Below are 16,855 nucleotides of genomic sequence, written 5' to 3'. Positions count from 1 at the left end.
GCTCATCAACCCACTCATTCCTACTTCCTGGCCATGGCATTCCCCTATACTGGGGCATAGAACCTTCACAGGAACAAGGGCCTCTCCTCCCATTGATGACCAACTAGGCCATCTTCTGCTACATATGCAGCTGGAGCCATGAGTCCCATCATGTGTTTTCTTTGGTTGGTGGTTTAGTCCCAGGGAGCTCTGGGGGTACTGGTTAGTTCATATTGTTGTTTTTCCTATGGGGCTGCAAACACCTTCAGCTCCTTGGGTGCTTTCTCTAGCTCCTTCATTGGGGACCCTGTGCTCAGTCCAAGGCTGTAGGATTTGGAGAATGTTAAATAAGTGCTGACTTCAACTTGAAGTCATCAACTCCATTTATCCCTAACTAGAGAGTCAAGTTGTCCTTTGAAGTACTACAAGTAGCCATTTTATTAACCATTTTCTAGTTAAGATTCAACTTAACTAGTATTTTTTTATTTTTTAAGTTAGGAAGGTCCTAGATAATGTCTTGACCTACTGGAATTCAGATGCACAAAATGTAATCTGAAATAATCACCTCCATCACCAGTCTTAGCCAGATCTGTGTGTTCATTGCATCTCTGACACCAACATTTGCTGTATCACCTGCACTTTTTGTTGTTGTTGTTGTTTGTTTTTGTTTTTTGTTTTTTGAGACAGGGTTTCTCTGTATAGCCCTGGTTGTCCTGGAACTCACTTTGTAGACCAGGCTGACCTCGAACTCAGAAATTTGCCTGCCTCTGCCTCCCCAGTGCTGGGATTAAAGGCGTGCGCCACCACTGCCCGGCATCACTTGCACTTTCCTGTTATGGAGACAGACATTTCTTCTCACCAACCAACCTATTACAGCTTCCAACTTCTCTTCTGAAGCTTCCTGACTTCCTGCAGCCTTCATACAATTGGAGGGAGTAGGGACCTTGCTCTGTATTTGGCTTGGGCTTAAAAGAATTCTGTGGGTGGCCAACTCATCTATCCAGACAAATGAAGCTTTCTTTATATCAGCAGCTGTTTTTTAAATCCCTCACATGGTCCTTGGAGCCCTTTAAAGACTTTTCTTGTGCATGTACACCTTGGCTATTAGTGCATGATATCACCATAGCACATTTCACCATTTCCCAGTTTTCCTTCAGCTTCTTCTTGAAGTTAATAATTTTTAGTTTTGATTTAAAGGGAGAGAGATGTGCTTTATTTACTTTTATACTTAGAGATCATTATAGGGTTATTAATTATCCAGATAACATGTCATTTTTCCCCACCTCAGGGAATGGGGACACTGAGGAAAGATCAGGTGACATCAGATAGGGACACAGACAGGACACAGACAACTCTGCTAAGGTTGTCATCTTATATAGATGAACTTGGTGCCTCCAAAACAACTGCAGTGGTCACATCAAAGACTTAGTCACAGATCAGCATATTTGTTAGACTAACAATGACAAAAATACCATGGAAATTACCAAAATGTGACACAAGGAGAGCATACACTACTGGGACATAGGACTGGTAAATGTTGTTTGCTGCAATATGTAAAACCCTTAATACCTGTGATGTGCATGAAAGCAACCTGCCCCAAGTGAAGACAGACCTCTATCAGAAAGAGAAAGATTCAGGGGAAATCTGAAGAAAGAATGATTGGAAAGTTTCCAAAATTAAATATAAGCATTTTCCCATAGAACTAGGAAGCTCAGAGAACAAAAAACAGAACAAATACCAAAAATATCTCATCCAAGGCACATCAGATTCAAATAGAAAAAGCAACCTCTGAACATCAAAGATAGAAAACATTTTGATTGAAGTCAGACAAGAAAAAACAAACAAACAAGACCAGACCAGACCAAACCAAACCAAATATAAACTCCTTCATAATCCTCAGGTCATCTTTAGAGAAAGGAAGAGAGGAGATAGTTGTTCCACTTTTTAGAAACTACAGAAAATTTATTTTTAAAGATGCATATATGTATATGCTCTATCTTTGTGTATACCTGCATGCCAGAGGAGGGCTTCAGATCCCATTATAGATGGTTGTTAGCCACCATGGGTTGGTGGGGGCTGAATTCAAGACCTTTGAAAGAACAACCAGAGTTCTTAACCACTGAGCCATGTATAGCCTGAAAATTTCTTATTTTCAGTTGATCAAAAAGATGATATGTTCAAATTAGTCCAACAAATTAGTCCAATGGTATGTTCAGAAATTTTATCTTATAAATATGTTCAGTGGATGACAATGTTGGAAGGGGCAGAAGGAAAACCAAGATGTTAGAAGTCGCTTGAACTATTTGAAAGTTGGTGTGAACCAGCTGTAAATGTATTCTGAAGATTCAAGGAGAGCAGCTGTAAAAAGTACTTAAAAAGTATAGTCAATATAGTAAGAGAGGAGGAAAAACAGAATCACATAAAATGCTCAGTTAGCAAGAGGAGGCAAAAACAGTACAAAACAAAAACAAATGCAGAAGCAACAAAAACCAAAACCAACCAACCAATCAACAAACAAACAAACAAACAAAAAACAGTACCCAGCACAAGGACAGAAAGTAAACAGAGACACTGGTAGGTATTAATCTAATTAGTTGCCTTCTCATTGCTGTAACAAAATACCCAACAAAGTAACTTAAAGAAGGGTTTCTTTGTGCTCACAGCTCAGGAAACTATAGTCAGCCATGGTGGGGAAGTTGTGGGCACAAGAGCTTGAGGGGGAGCTGCTCACTGTGTGTGTAGTCAGGAAGCAGAGGGAGATGAATGATGGCTGTGCTGCCTTCCTTCTTTTCTCTGTTTTAGTCCATCTGGACTCAGTCATTATGATAGTCCCACTCACCTTCAAGATAAGTCTTTCTTTCTTCGTTAAACCCCTCTAGAAACACTCACTAGGATACCATGAGAGTATTTCACCCAGAAGTATGTCTTCTATTTGATTCCAAATCCAGTAAAGTTGACAATGAAGGCTAACAGGTACATAATCTAACCAAAGCAATAATCAATCACCTTAAACACCAACAGTCTAGATATTCAAACTGTGAGTCGATGGTGTTGAGTGGTTGGAAATCAACAAGATTCAGTTGTAGGCTATCTAAAAGGAACCAACTTTAAGTGGAAAGAAACAGACGAAAAGAGAAGGGATAGAGAAATAGAAACCAAAAATGTCTGGAAGTGGAGAAGCCATCTTGAGGTCCTAGCATGCAAACTCCTTGGGTCTTAGATAATTTATCATGAACTGAATTCCCAGACTTTGTGTTTCCATCCTTGCTATGTAATAAAAAAGAAACATCCAGTGTGGTTGGGGGTAACAAACTACACATCTTTAATCATCTTTAATGGACATTGCAGGAAAAATGCATCAACTCTTTCAGAAGTTTCACATATTTTATTTAATCTCATGACAGTATCTTTCAATACAAAGAAACTGAGACTCAAAAATAAAATATGTAACCTAAGGTTATGTGGCTGTACATTATATAGAGGAGCTTGGTTCTTGACCCAGTCTTTGAACTTGTGCACCCTGGGTAAGCATCTCCATCACTATGGGGTTGGCATTACTTCTTAGCTTATTAGTATGTTTGTCGTAGAAGTAATTAATGAAGATATGGATAATTAATTGTTGTTGTTGCTTTTGTATTTTTCTTTTTTTGAGACAGGTTCTCAGTAGGTAGCCCTGGCTAGCTGAGAACCTGATATGTAGCCCAAGTTGGCCTTGAACTCAAGAAATCCACCTGCTGCTGCATCCTCAGTTAAGTGCTAGCATGAAAGCTGAGACACCAGGCCTGCTCGTAAATACTTCATCAATATAACTTTCAGTGAACATGAGCTCTTGCTTGTATTTGGGATTGAACGTTTTAAGAAGTGAGAGAGGACATAGCTTTTCCTCCCACCCACCCCAAAAGCAACAGTTAAGAAGAGACTAAGTATAGTCACTTGGCCTTTGTGCATGGTTGTCAAGTACAGAACTCCAGTTGAAATAAAAATAAAAAGCAATGAAAATAAATTTGTAAAAAACTTTTATTTCAATGTTGGAGAGATGGCTCAACTGTTAAGAGGACTGACTGCTCTTCCTGAGGACTTGGGTTCAAATCCCAAAACCTATATGGCAGCTCACTTCACACTGTAATTCCAGTCCCAGGGGATCTGACAGCCTCTTCTGGCCTGCGTGGATATGACATGTTACATGACGCACAGACATACATGCAGGGAAAATCATTCACACATAAAACAATAAATAAATATTTGGGAAATAAAAAAACCCAAACCTTTTATTTTACTCCCTTGTGAATCTGGTTACCAAGATGTCATGATGCTAAGCTCAAGAAATGTGCAATTGGGAAAGAACTAAGGAGGTTGGATCAGAGCGAGGGAGTGCACTTGCTCAGGGAGAAACATCTTGAAGGCTCATAAAAAAGAAAGATTACAGGCTGTATTTATGTGCTCCTTGTCAGAGAAGGATAACTCTAAATGGCTTTGCACTATGAAGCTGTCCTGTAGAAGTTTCTGGACTGTATTAAATTCAAGATCAGAAAGATCATGGCATTTTATTTTTGACAATTACCTTTGTTTTAAATTGAGAAAATCATCTCTGATTTGCATGGAACATAATTTGCTCATGCTTCACCCTCACTTTATTAATTCATTATAATCTTGGGATAAAGAGCCTTGGGGAGACCAGAATTTAAGTTTTCCTTTGTCTCTAAGAGGAAAAAAATGGTAATCACAGTCCAAAAGTCGGACATTAGAGGTTACAATTGGCCTCTATGCATGCTGCTTTAGGTGTTCTCATTTATTAAGTTGATGTCTATAGTTCACAATTTACTCTGGGATTATTCTCCTCATAAATTTACTTCAGGTACATGGATGTAGTAGTGATTTTTCTCATTTTTGCAACTATGAAGCTGCAACTGATAAAAATAACTTGAAGGAAGAACTTACTTTGGCTCTTGTTGGGGGGTGTAATTTATTAAAGCAGGGGGGCAGTTTAAATTTATTTTATTTAAGATTTATCTTACTTGGATTTCTAAGTGTATGTATCCAAGATTTAGAAAAACATCTCTGCTTGGGGAGAATGCTCCTGGGTTCCTTTGGCTCTATGCTCTACTTTGGCAAGGTGACCCCAGTCTACCACATAATCAGGGAGTGTACTTCAGATGGTGCTGGAAGTTGGGAAAAGAAATTCAGGGACTCAGAGCCGATGCGTGGAGATCTCAGGGTGCTCCTGCCTCAGATGACTGCAGAGCTGCTTGGTGGGCTCCCGACCTCTCGAATGTCAGCCGTGGAGGTTGCACCCTATCTCAGATGCCCCAGGGAGTCTGAGGGGAAGTCTTGGTGGGTTCCTTCCTTAGATAGTGTCAGGGTGTTGAGACTGAGGGAGAAGCGGGTCCCTGGCTCAGATGAAGACGGAATTGGTGCTGAAGTCTCAGGGCTTTCTGTTCTTAGTGCTTGGAATTAGGGAGGATTGATGGGAAGGTTCTCTATTTCAGATGGTGATTGCAGTTGGCGATGACAAATGGGCAGACTCCTGGCCTCAGTTGCTACATGGAGTTGCAGAGGGAGGTGGGAGTCTAAGTTGCCTTCACACCGACAGTTGAGGCTCAAAACATTTTTTTAAAGGTATACAAAATTATTTAAACTTTACTTTTATTACTTTTAACTATGTGTCTGTCTGTAAGTGCAGGTACCCACAGAGGCCAGAGATATCAGGTTCCCCTGAAACTGGTTCTGAGGCATCTGATGTGGGTGCTAGGAGTTAAACTCGGGACTCCTGCAAGAGCAGATGACTGAACCATCCCTCCAGCCCCCAAAGGATACCAAATTATAAATCACTATGACTAGATTGCATACATTGATCTTAAAAGGCAAGTGGACATGCTTTACACATATATCTTCAGATTTAGTGATGAATTGAAGGTTACATGGAGTAGAACAAGGACAACGGGGGTTCAGGATGGTTACTCCGTGTCTACTCAAATATCAACCTCCGAGCTGTGTTTCCATCTACACAGAGTTTTTCTAAAGATAATTATTTAGATGATACATACTAAACCGGTGATTCTCAACCTTCCTAATGCTCTGACCTATGAACTTTAACAGTTCCTCATGTTGTGGTGACCCCTAACCATAAAATTATTTTTGTTGTTGCTACTTCATGACTGTAATTTGGCTGCTGTCATGAATCATAATGTAAATATCTGATATATGGCTCCCAAAGGGGTCACAGCCTACAGGTTGACTGCAATTTTGCTACTGTTATGGATAGTAATGTAAGTATCTGATATGCAGGATATCTGATACACAGAACCCCATAGGGATCATGACCCACAGGTTGAAAATGGATGCACTAAACAATATTTAATTTCTAGAGGTCTTGACACAATGCCAACTGAAAATTTGTTCTGTTCAAATTCACCATAGTTAGGTAAAATGACCGAGAATCTAATTATATACAGTGACATCTCATTAATAACATTCTGCTGGCATGCACCATTGAGTGTCAGTAAGAAGAACATAAGTACTGGACTTATATTACTCCTATAGTAATTCAGAGGGTTATTACCAAACATTTAGACCATTTTTCTTTATGACAGATTTAGATAGTAATTAGCCAAATATGATCCCACTTTGCAGACTAGGAAGCCAAAGTATTAAGTGTTATGGTGCGCACCCAATTTATAGACATAATTAGTTGTGAACTAAATTAGTCCAGAGCTAAGAATCCTAGATTCTGCTTCCCACTCCTAAGCCCTTGGCCTTATGCCATAGGGCATGTGCAGTACAGATCAGGGTGTAGGTAGGGGTGAGAAGGGTGAGAAGGTCTGAGGAGTCAGTGCTGCTTTTCCTGCACCCCTCCCCCTGAAATGCCTCTGCACATATGGTGAAGAGAGGTTAGATGGATGGCAGAACTAAAGGCTAAGAGACATTTTTAGTGACTCACAAGGAATGGTATTAATTATGCTTGATGTGAGAGGTATGTACTATTGTTTTAGTCTCATTATTATCTCGTACTTTTGCACTAATTTGGCTTGTTTTTACTATGAATCATTTTCACTTAATTAAGGGACAAGGTTGCAATTACTCATGTTGCTTTATTTCATAAAGTTACTTTCACATTTATTTACTTATGCTTTTGGACTGACTGGCATTCGTCTATTGGATTTTAACTAGTTAAACTTATCTACCTACTTTCCTAGGGCAGGCAGCTTAACAAGTAGATTGCCAGGAAATAGAACATGAAAACGGTAGATAAAGACTTTTGAATGAATAAACGAATGGTAATCTTAAAGTGTGTTTTATAAGTTTCAATTTTCTTTCTTAGAATCAAATGCTTCTATATTAAGTTTATATATTTGGTTTTATGTAATTCATCTTTGTTGTCTGAACTCCATACTCATCCGAAATCTGTCAATTCTGAGTAAATGATTTGACTTAAATCACTTTCTTCTAGTCTCTAAAAGCAGTAGCCCAAACTATAGTTCTAAGTAGGATTATAATCTAGATGTTGGTATTCTTGTGTGAAATATTATGATATTTATAAAGTGAAGATTTGTGGGGTGTGGGTGTGTGGAAAGAGCGGGGAGGGAGAGAATGCTCGCGACCTGCCAGAGTTCCTGTGCTCTGGGCGGGCGGACGTGGGAGGACTGCTGGACACTTTCCACTCGGCACAGGTAGGCATCTGGCTGTGTGAAGCCATTGACTCCACACAGCAGGGGGTAGACAAGGGGCAGCCCCTGTACCAGGTTCTCAGTCTCCGGCATCCCACACTGGATACGACATAGGAGCCGAGAACAGAATAGGGGCCCCGATACTAGAACAGGGCAGAGGGAGAGAGGTTCCCACACAGGTAAGAGTCCTTAGTCCAGTCCGTGGCTGGAGCACAGGAAGGTCCTCTGATGGGAAGTTAGAAGGTGGCTCCTTAGAAGAAAGCCTATTCCATCTTCCAAGCACGGTGGGCTTTGATGAACAGTCTATGGTTTTAGAGTTTTATTGTAGAAAGGCAGGGGGAAAGAGAAAAGGTAGAAAGAAAGAGACTGGCCATGTCCAAGAGGAGAGAAGGGGGAAGGGAAAGAGAGAAAAGGAGCTAGAGAGTAAGAAAGGTGAAGACTTGGGGGGGGGGGAGGGCTTAGAGAGTGAGGAGGGGCCAAACAGCTCCTCTTATAATGGGCTTGTTATCTTGCTGTTGCTAGGTAACTGGGAAGCGTCTAGCCTGAAGGTCAGAAGCTTGCAACATTGTGTATGTGGCTACTAGCCACATGCTTCTCTTGTGGGGGCTGTGGGGATGGTAACTTTGACAGGAGCCAGGGGTCCAGGAGTCATGAGGGAACGCCTTCCATCCCATGTAGGTGAAAATTATCACCACTGGGTCCTACCAGGGTTCAGACCTCAACTCGACTGGAGACCAGACTGTCTGTGCATAGCCCATTGCCCCACAAAGACTAAAGTATTAGGCTTATTTATTTAGTTTACCGATGATCTTTAAGTTCTTAAAAGAGGTGCTTGGGGATTGCCAATACAAAGCAAAGTTTTAGGTTCTCTAGTGAGCAAGCTACTATTATTTCTTCTAGAACACTGTAAGATCAGCGATTTTAACATATTAACACCATGGTGAAGTTATCCAAAGAATTTACATCAACTACTGACATATTTTTATTTTTTTGAGAAAGAAGAACTTGGAACTGGGCGCCTTTGTAAAATTCTGAGTAGTATTTAACAGAAATAGTGCCAGAGAAGGCTGTGCCTAGCCAGCAATCTCTCCTTATCTCCAGGTCAATTTATAGTCGAAACAGAAGTAACTCTCTGGTATTATCAGCCTAGGACTGGTGGTATCTGCATTGCCTCATGTTGGGCTTCATATGGAATAAGCTGAGAAGCACACCACTCATCTGGCTGCCTGGGAGTCTATCTGGCCTCTACTTAAAGCTCTCTTGGTAGAATCCATTTTTTCACTCATTCCTTTATTAAACAAATGTCTACTGGACATTTGATATATGACAGACACGATTCTTGGGCTTTGAATTATAGCAGTGAACAGGCAGAGAATGGAAAACATGCAAAAATGGACAGCATGCTCTTGAAATATGATAAATTCTACAGAGTGAAAAGAACCGCAAGAGACTGCACTGAAGGGTTCTATTTTTAAATCATGCCATCACCAGGGGGCCTCATCGGAAAGCATGACATTTGAGCAAAACCATGACTAGGTGGGGGAGTGAGTCACTGAGCTAATTTTTAGTAATTGTTCTCATTAAGTGGTTATTGATTTGGAAGAATAATTTAGCTTTTAGCCAATTTAGAATATATATGTAACATTTTTCAGGATGATGAAAATGCCTAATAAAATTTTCCAGATGCAGCTCAAAACTTTAGTGATCTGTGGAGATTTACATCCTGCCAGAGGCTTCTGGAAACTGTCTTTGGAACAATGTGTCACAAAAAGGAAGGCGTCTCCTTGCCCGTGTGTGAGGGAAAGCTGGAATCCTTGAAAATCCAGTTAAATACAATAGTGTTCCTTCATAGCTTTTTGTTAGTGACAAAATCCCACTGCTCATAAATAACTGGTCCAAGGTCCATTATTTTATTATTTATTTATTTATTTATTTATTTATTTATTTATTTATTTATTTATTTATTTATTTGGTTTTTTGAGACAGGGTTTCTTGTATAGCCCTGGCTGTCCTGGAACTCACTTTGTAGACCAGGCTGGCCTCNAACTCAGAAATCTGCCTGCCTCTGCCTCCCGAGTGCTGGGATTAATGGCGTATGCCACCACGCCTGGCTGAATTATTTTATTTTATTTAATTTTATTTATAATTCATTTATTACACTCACATTCCATTTCCTGCCCCTCCTCATTCACCCTCTGACTGCTCTACATCCCATACCTACTCCCCACCCCACCCTATCCCCACATGGATGTCCCCACCCCCTACCCCACCTGACCTCCAAACTCCCTGGGGCCTCCAGTCTCTTGACAGTTATGTGCTCCATCTCTGAATGAACACAGACCTGGAAGTCCTCTACTGTCTGTGTGTTAAGGGCCTCATATCAGCTGATATACGCTGTCTGTTTGGTGGTCCAGTGTTTGAAAGATCTCGGGGATTCAGATTAATTAAGACTGCTGGTCCTCCTACAGGATCACCCTTCTCCTCAGCTTTCAGCCTTCCCTAATTCAACCACAGGGGTCAGCTGCTTCTGTCCATTGGTTGGATGCAAATAACTGCATCTGACTCTTTCAGCTGCTTGTTGGGTCTTTCGGAGGGCAGTCATGATAGATCCCTTTTTGTGAGCATTCCATAGCCTCAGTAATAGTGTCAGTCAGGCCTTGGGACCTCCCCTTGAGCTGGATCTCACTTTGGGCCTGTCACTGTACCTTCTTTTCCTCAGGCTCCTCTCCATTTCCATCCCTGTAATTCTTTCAGACAGAAACAATTATGGGTCAGAGGTGTGACTGTGGGAAGGCAACCCCATCCCTCACTTGAAGGTAGGCTCTCTAAGTTCCCTTGGCTATTTTGTTTATTTACATGTCAAATGTTGTCCCATTCCTCCATAAACCCCTTATCCCATCCCCTTCTCCCTGCCTCTATGAGGGTGCTCCCCAACACACTCACCTGCTTCCACTTCACCAGTCTAGCATCCCCCTATGCAGGGTCTCTCCTCTCATTGATGCCAGATAAGGCAATCCTCTGCTACATATGTAGCTGGAGCCATGGGTCCCTCCATGTGTACTCTTTGGCTGGTGGTTTAGTCCTTGGGAGCTCTGAGGGGTCCAGTTAGTTGATGTTGTTGATATGGTGTTGCAGACCCTTTCAGCTCCTTCAGTCCTTTCCCTAACTCTTCCATTGGGGTCCCTGTGCTCAGTCCGATGGTTGGCTGTGAGCATCCACAACTGTAAGGTCAGGTGCTGGCAGAGTATCTCAGGGGACAGCTATATCAGGCTACTGTCAGAAAGCACTTTTTGGCATCATCAATAATGTCTGAGTGTGATGTCTACAGATAAGATGGATCCAGGACCTTCACATAAAACTAGATACACTGAAGCTAATAGAAGAGAAGGTAGGGAAAAGCCTTGAACACATGGGCACAGAACAAAACACCCATGGCTAATGCTTTAAGATCAACAATTGACAAATGGGACCTCATTTGAAAAGCTTCTGCAAGGCAAAGGACACTGTCTTTAGGACAAAATGGCAACCCACATATTGGGATAAGATCTTTACCAATCCTACCTCTGATAGAGGGCTAATATCCAAAATATACAAAGAACTTAAGAAGTTAGACTCCAGAGAACCAAATAACCCTATTAAAAATGTGATATAGAGCTAAACAAAGAATTCTCAACTGAGGAATCTCAAATGTCTGAGAAGCACTTAAAGAAATGTTCGACATCTTTAGTCATCAGGGAAATGCAAATCAAAATAACCCTGAGATTCCACCTCACACCAGTCAGAATGGCTAAGATCAAAAACGCAGATGACAGCAGATGCTGGTGAGGATGTGAAGAAAGAGGAATACTCCTACATTGCTTGTGGGATTGCAAGCTGGTAAAACCACTCTGGAAATCAGTCTGGCAATTTCTTAGAAAGTTGGACATAGTTCTACTTGAGGACTCAGGTATACCACTCCTAGGCTTATACCCAAAGATGCTCCAACATATAACAAGGACACATACTCCATTATGAATTATTTTAATTTTAACTTTTTTACTCAAACTGCTAAGGAGCACCAATTTTTTTATGTAGAAAGAATAATCAACACTTCAGACATTATAAAGATGACAGCTAAGCTGGGAGATGGGTCAATTAGCAAAGTCCTTTCTGTGAAACAGGAAGATCTGAGTTCAGTTCTCATACTTCTCATAAAAAGCCTGGGTGTGGTGGTGTGCATTTGAAACCCCAGTAATGGGAAGGCAGATGCAGGGGGCTCAGTGGCCAGCTAGCCTAGCTGAATAAGTGACCCCACATCACTGTGAGACCCTGTCACAGAAAAGATAGATGGCTCCTGAGGCATGACACCTGAGGTTGTTCTTTAGCTTTCCATCCCCACAGACACATATATGTACACACATGTGCACACACATACAAACACACAAACACATACATATGCACACACATATACAAACGCACATGCAAACATACATGCAAACATACATAAACACATGCACAAAATTCTTTCCACAATATTGTCTGGAAGAGATGTATGACATTATTCATATTGAACTGATTAATCTATTTTACAGAAAGAATTAAATTAAAAAGTTGTCAGTATTCATCTCCACTCCTAACACTGCCTATACATCTTCAAAAATGTTTTATTTATTTTTATTTAAGTGTATGTCTGTGTCACTATATGTGCATATGAGTGCAAATACATGTGAAGTCCAGAAGAGGGCACTGGATTCCCCAGAGTTGAAGTTCCGGGCTGTCGTTAGTGTCTGATGTGGGGACTGATCTTGTGATTTCTGGAAGAGCGGTAAGCTCTCTTAACCACTGAGCCATCTCTCCAGCTCTGCCGTGCCTGCGTTTTTATGAATACATGCATATATGTGGCAAGTGGTGGTAGGAAGAGTGACTGTTGAGAACAGAGTTTGGGGGGAAGCTTGCAGAGACATCATCGTGTCTATTTAAGACCAATAATTTTTGTTAGCTTAGGCAAATCTTATGGTATAAATTTGTTAATTTAATAGCAATTATTAGGTTTTAAAATCTCTCTAAAATATATCTTCTGAATTGTTAGTATTATTTGCAAGACTAATACTTCAGATTATGTTGTTAACACAAAGTTCTCTGTTATTCTGCAGTGTTTATTCTTATAGAGGCAGACAGAAAATGAACAATAAGTAAAATAAAAATTAAATTATCTTCAGGCACGATGGCACTTGCCTTTAATCCCTCCACTCAGGAGGCTGAGACAGCCAGTCTGGAATACCTAGTGTGCTTCACATCAGCCAGGGATACACAGTAAGACCCTTTCTCAAAAATTATCTAATAGAAAATAGGTATTTATAATGAAGCTATCAAAAAAGGCAGAAAAATGAAGTGACTGGCATATTTTCAACTTATCTTTAGAAAGTAGTATCTATCTATCTATCTATCTATCTATCTATCTATCTATCTATCTATGTGTATGTGTGTATGAAAATACACATAGATAGATAGTCTCTATATATAGACTATATATATATATATATACAGACTGTGTGTATATATATATATATATACACACACAGACTACACAGATACATGATATATATATATATATAAATACCATCCCCACAGACACATATATGTACACACATGTGCACACACATACAAACACACAAACACATACACATACATAAGCACACACATATACAAACGCACATGCAAACGCACATATATTGGCCAACTGATCATATATACTGCATATATGGCAACAAAAGAAACATATATTGACAACAAAAGGTGTAAGCCAAATTCAAATATACAGAGAATAAAGGTCTGTGAATCTAGTCCTCACATTTGCAACTTCCCTTCTGAGTTGGATATAGTCAACAGATTGTGGACATAGTTTTAAGTCTCAATCTTGACTCTGTGTACACTTAGAAAAATCACTCTGAGCCTCAACTTTTGCATCAATAAGATGATGTTAGTATCTATTTTTAATGATTATTGTGAAGACTATGTAAGTCATTTAATGGAGTAAGGATTCTTCATAGTAGCTACACAAGTGATGCCCGTATGTATTGGAGAGACAGACAGACAGACAGACAGACAGACAGACAAACACACACACTCAGACAGAGACAGACAGGAGAAAGTTTCAAAGAATTTAGTGTGCAGGATGCTGACTCATGCTCTGACACTGAGTGGCAAATAAAACCAGATTTCCTATAGTGTGTGTTTCAAGAGCTAATCTACAAATAGGAAGTATTGTAGTGAGGCAATGCAGATGTAAGGTTTACTAATTTTGCAACCAAACATACCGAACCAGAGAGAGCTTGTGTAACTTTCCCCAACATGACATAGCTACTGTGTGTGTGATGGGCCCTGCAGTGTTCCTCTGCTCCTGCTGTGACTGTTGGAAGAAAATACTGTACATTTTTGCTCATGTATCTTGGGATCTCAGGACCTATAAAAAAGCTAAATTTAAGACATTTGTGTTCAGGATATATTGATGACTTATTATTAATTTTGTTATGCTTTTTTTCCCCATCTGCCCTTAGGTCAGCTCACTCAGCCTGGGACAATAATCACAGTAAAAACATTGTTGATATGTAAGAGTGAATACCAAGTAAGTCTTTGTCTTCTATCAATTACCTGTAGTCAGGATGCAGCCAGCTATTTGTCTCTTGTAAAGGTTGTTATTTGTTACACTTGGTGGTTTATATTAGCATTAAAAGCAGAGTGTGAGCTCAGCCTGAAGGCTCCAGAAGGAGGCTATTCAAAGGTGAGGCAGTCAGGAGATGGCCTTGACATCAGAAGTGTGCTGCTGGGAAATGAACGTGCAAGAGACTTCGAGGGGCCTAAACTGTTGTCATGTAACACATCAGAAATCACGTCTGGTGCAACCTTGTAGTCCTTCTGGAAACTGAGACACGGATTTGGTAGAAGGACAAAAGCAACTGAAAGCCAAGGAACTGAGGGTTTCATTTCCCCTGATTCCATTGATAAGTGGGAAGTGCCATGAGATCTAGTGATACACAAATTCCCCTACTTCCTAGTTAGGTTCACTTTCGGGCATATATTTTGAGGGGAAATCTTTATATGTATGTGTGTGTGTACCTTTTAAAATATACAACAAAATAAGCACCCCCTTGAGAAAAACCCATCTCTGCAACACTAGCAAATATACACAAAACCCACCTGCTGTGAGTATATTGTCATTCAGAATGAAGAACTTGGATGATCTTTTACAAAAGTGTAGCTGCTGTCCTAAACTGAATTAATTGAAGGCATATCATTGAGTAGCAATGCCCAAATTCTCATTTCTGTTCCTGTACTGGCTTCCCCTGTCCCCAAACCATACTTCAATATCTGGTCCCAACCCCTAGATGTTGTTCTCGTGTGTCCTTTGAACATCTTTTTCTTTGACCACAATTCTTCCTGTACCTTATTCTTTTTGTTCCTGAGAACAGGCCCAGAAATCTTTCGGTGACTTTCTGGTTCACAGCAGCTGAAACAGCTTACAAACCAGAAAACACCTTGTTTAGACATTAACCTTTAACAATGCATAAAAGCATATTAGGATTATTCGATAATAATGTAGACATTTCTGTCTCCCAACCCCAATAGCCTGATTTAGGAACAATAATATCAACTATAAAATAATAATGACTATGGCATAACTATTTGAAAGACAGTCTGCCTCTAACTGATCTTCTTTTCAGGGTGACTTCTGAATGGTGTTCGTGGGGATTTGCTGGAGACAAATCTAGTTTCCTTGTGCAGATCAAAGAGAGAATATTCATCACTAATGGAGTGACACTAGATAATGCAGAGCCATTCCTACACTGACCCAGTGTTTCTAAATGCTTTATGCATATTCATGAGGCTTTTATTACAGAATGCTATTTAGTGGTTTTTGTTTGACACCCACCATTTCTCTTTGCCCAAGGCCCTTGTGTGGGAAAAGCTGACTGTGGAGTAGTAGATGTTCCCATGCGTACACAAGTAGATGAGCTCTCAGGACTGTCTACTCATCTGGATTCAGTGCTACACACACAAACATTGTGTGTCACTACATGTATATTTTCAGAGAAGTTAACCTTTGAAGATTCTGTATTTTTCTAGATGTTTAATGGGAATCACAGCTAGAACTTGGAGTTGTTCTGAAAAGAGTGTGTGTCACTGAATACAGAGGAGTGTTCAGTGGGTGTGCTGGCTGCAGCACCTCACAGAGCACCAGACCTACACTAGGGAACTAAATTTGTCATGGTATTGCCGTTACTTTCAGTGAACACTTCTCCTACTATGTCCAGTGCATCAGATTTGGGTTCAGAGCAATAGTGAGTAATATTGAAACAGCAGAGCTCTTGGCTAGGATATCAATGATAGTGATCATGGAAGAGAGGAAGTAGTGTGGGATTCTGACTGTGGAAAAACTGGGACATCTCACTTGTTTGGAAAGCCTAGTGGAAATGGCTTTTATGTATCTAATGGCTAGGATAATGTCATGTCTGGGTTGGGTTTTATACACTTTTAACAAAGTCACTCCTGAGCTTCTTTGATTTTTGCTACCTAATAATATAATCCATTTCACATGGGATTGGTGTAGCAATGGTTATGGCGTCTCATAATCATTTTATGGAAACTAGCCTGTTGCAATAGCTTTTTCTGAAGCCTTATGGAAATTTGAAAAGTAGAAAGAGTACAGAATGATGTGCAATTAATTAATGTTTAGTAAGACCATGCTGTTCATCTATAGAAGAACAGCTCTATTACACCAGTTCTTGTCTTGTGAGTTTGATCTCAAGCCTGCATCTATAGTGACATACTTTCTGTTTACTTTCCTTTGATCCTATCTGTTGTGTACCTGAGCTCTCAGTGGATTGTCTGTGGGCATTTTACTAACAGTTTCTGCTGTTTACTTATAGTTCTTGGAGCTCTTAGCTGGCTTCTTGCTTCATTTGTTCTTGCTTCATTTGGCTGTTCATCACATCTCCTGGGAAAAAACTCATTGTTTCTTCTCACTCTGAAATGACTCCCCAATAAACCTGAAGATGACTTCTGCTTAAGAACTTTCCCAGTGTCATGGCGTACACAAACATGTAATTGTTTGTGCCATCTTTACTTGAGTTTTGGGGTGTATGTTGGGGCTATTTTATTTTTTTACTTTAAGCTTTCTGAAGACAGGTACTTTATTTTGCTTTCTGTCTTCTATAATACCCAGCACATTTCAT

Source organism: Mus caroli, chromosome 3 (genome assembly GCF_900094665.2).
Source record: "Mus caroli chromosome 3, CAROLI_EIJ_v1.1, whole genome shotgun sequence".
In the NCBI taxonomy this organism is placed as follows: Eukaryota; Metazoa; Chordata; class Mammalia; order Rodentia; family Muridae; genus Mus; species Mus caroli.
The sequence above is the reverse complement of the archived record's forward strand: the minus strand, read 5'-3'. Positions refer to the sequence as shown.